Raw genomic sequence first — 2,088 nt, 5'->3', positions numbered from 1 at the left:
TAAACTAGCTCATCTTGGAACGGCAAAAAAACGGCAAATTTGGACATAAAGCCTAGTCTTTTGTCTTTGAGTTTGGAGGGGTGCTTCGCTAACTTTATATAAAGTTAGCAAAACACCTTATATCTAAAAAAATACAAGAGCGACAAAATTATTTTTTCCACAACTAATTAACGGCAAAAAAACGGCAAATTCATAGGTATATGCGACATTTTTTTCTTCATGTTGTTTCGCTAACTTTATACACATGGTATAAGTGCAATTGGATGCTTTCAGCAAGATCTTAATATATATATAAAGTAGATAGATACTCTTTCTGTTGTAATCTCTTTCATTTTATATATTTTAATTTGTTAATTTAAAAAGAAAGATCTCAATGTAGGTTAAAATACACTGTTTAAAAACTAAATTTCATATATTTAAGGAAAATCTTATGAATTTTACTGAAAAGTCTTTAAATACACTTTACAATTTTTTGTTTATTTGCGCATATTAAGTTTCCTCCCAATTTGCACACCGCGTAATAAAATTAAACATTGCCTGCTTACTTTTACATACCAAATTTGTCGCGAAGAGCAAAATTACACATACAATGTTTAAACTAGAGTAAATGTGAGCCCCTAATGCTTTTTATTAGTAGAAAATGTATTTTTAGTTTACAAATTTTTGCATGTTTAAACATTTCATGTGTATGTACATTTTAAAGATCTCAAGTTCAAAATCAAATCCTGAATATCTTATACGTATATTTATACTGATTCTTGCTGAAAAATAGATACTTTTCATTAGTAGTTTTACATGCACTTTTTAGAGTGTAAATGTACAAATGTAACATATTGGGCCATATGAATAAAAATAAGCAATTGCTTTTTCTTAAAATTTCAGATCTTTTACTCAATTTATTCAAACAAAATTGAAGTAAAAGGTATGAAATTTTAAGAAAAAGCAATCGCTTAGCTTTTATTCATACGGCCCATTAATTAATATTTATTATACTTACTTTGCAAAATACTTATTCACAAAAAATTTAATTTATAAATTTAAATTACAATTGTTTGATTTAATGAGAAATAAAAATATATATACACGTATTTCAAGTCCTTAGGATGAGCTAAGTTATGTATTTTTTCTTTAAAATGATTGGTTTTCTTACAAATTATGAGATGGATACGTAAAAAAAGAAAATTGGATACTTTTGGATACATTTTTGGCTAGGTCGGTGATACATTTTCTTGAGAAGGCGCGGCAACACTGCTTGTTACACAGGTAAGAATATTCCAGTGCTGAGAACTTATGAGAACTCCACGATAAGAACGAATACCAACTCTCATTCAGTGTTGCCGCGCATAATTTTTAGTGGTAGCCAAATTCCTTAAAAAAAAGGGCTAAAAAAGAGCTAAAAAAAAGTCGTGGTGGCTAAAAATGGTAGCTACAATTTTTTACTTACATATACATATATAAGTATTCACGTTAACATTTTCAATAAGTAATGGTATATAAAAACAATGAGCTTTGGAAAAAAAGCTAATATTTTATCCAACCAAAAACCTTTTGGAACCAGCTGCTTGCTGGTTCCATCAAGTGATTGTACCATCAGGCTCGAAGCATATAACTTACCAGCATGCTGGTACAATATCTATTTCTTTACAAATAAGATCGAGGAAAGATCGAAATGATTAGAGCCGAAATTTCATAATTTTTCTAGCATTTTGTTTAACATTGTTTTTTTTTTTTGTAATTCACAACTGCAATATCGTGAACGTAATCTTTCACAAATACAGCTTTCCGCCAAAATACCTTTTACTTAGAAAATTGAGCTAAATTCACCACTAACGACACCAGTATGCTGGTATAATCACACCACAAGAACATACACGGTCAATTGACTTGATGGGTCATTTAACAAATTTACAAACAAATTTATTTTAAACTATAGTTAAATCGTTAACAGATAAGTTAACAGCCCCATCACTTTTACAGTATATATGTATAAAAGCGTAAGGAACATACAATACATATATGTATATATATCAGTCTTTCTTAGTTTAAAAATTCATCTCTTACATAAAAGCAAAAAAAAAAAAAAAAAAA

General features: G+C 28.6%; 1 long non-coding RNA gene across 1 annotated transcript in view; it reads left to right on the top strand.

Annotated features, from left to right (window-relative positions):
* LOC118745531 overlaps positions 1 to 2,088 on the top strand; it is a 37,181-nt gene that overhangs the window by 8,586 nt on the left and 26,507 nt on the right. The gene's annotated exons all lie outside the window — the stretch shown is intronic.

This window comes from Rhagoletis pomonella, unplaced genomic scaffold (genome assembly GCF_013731165.1).
Source record: "Rhagoletis pomonella isolate Grant_MI unplaced genomic scaffold, Rhpom_1.0 Rhpom_scaffold_00009, whole genome shotgun sequence".
In the NCBI taxonomy this organism is placed as follows: Eukaryota; Metazoa; Arthropoda; class Insecta; order Diptera; family Tephritidae; genus Rhagoletis; species Rhagoletis pomonella.
Note: the sequence above shows the minus strand (reverse complement) of the source record. Positions and strands in the feature narration are given on the sequence as shown.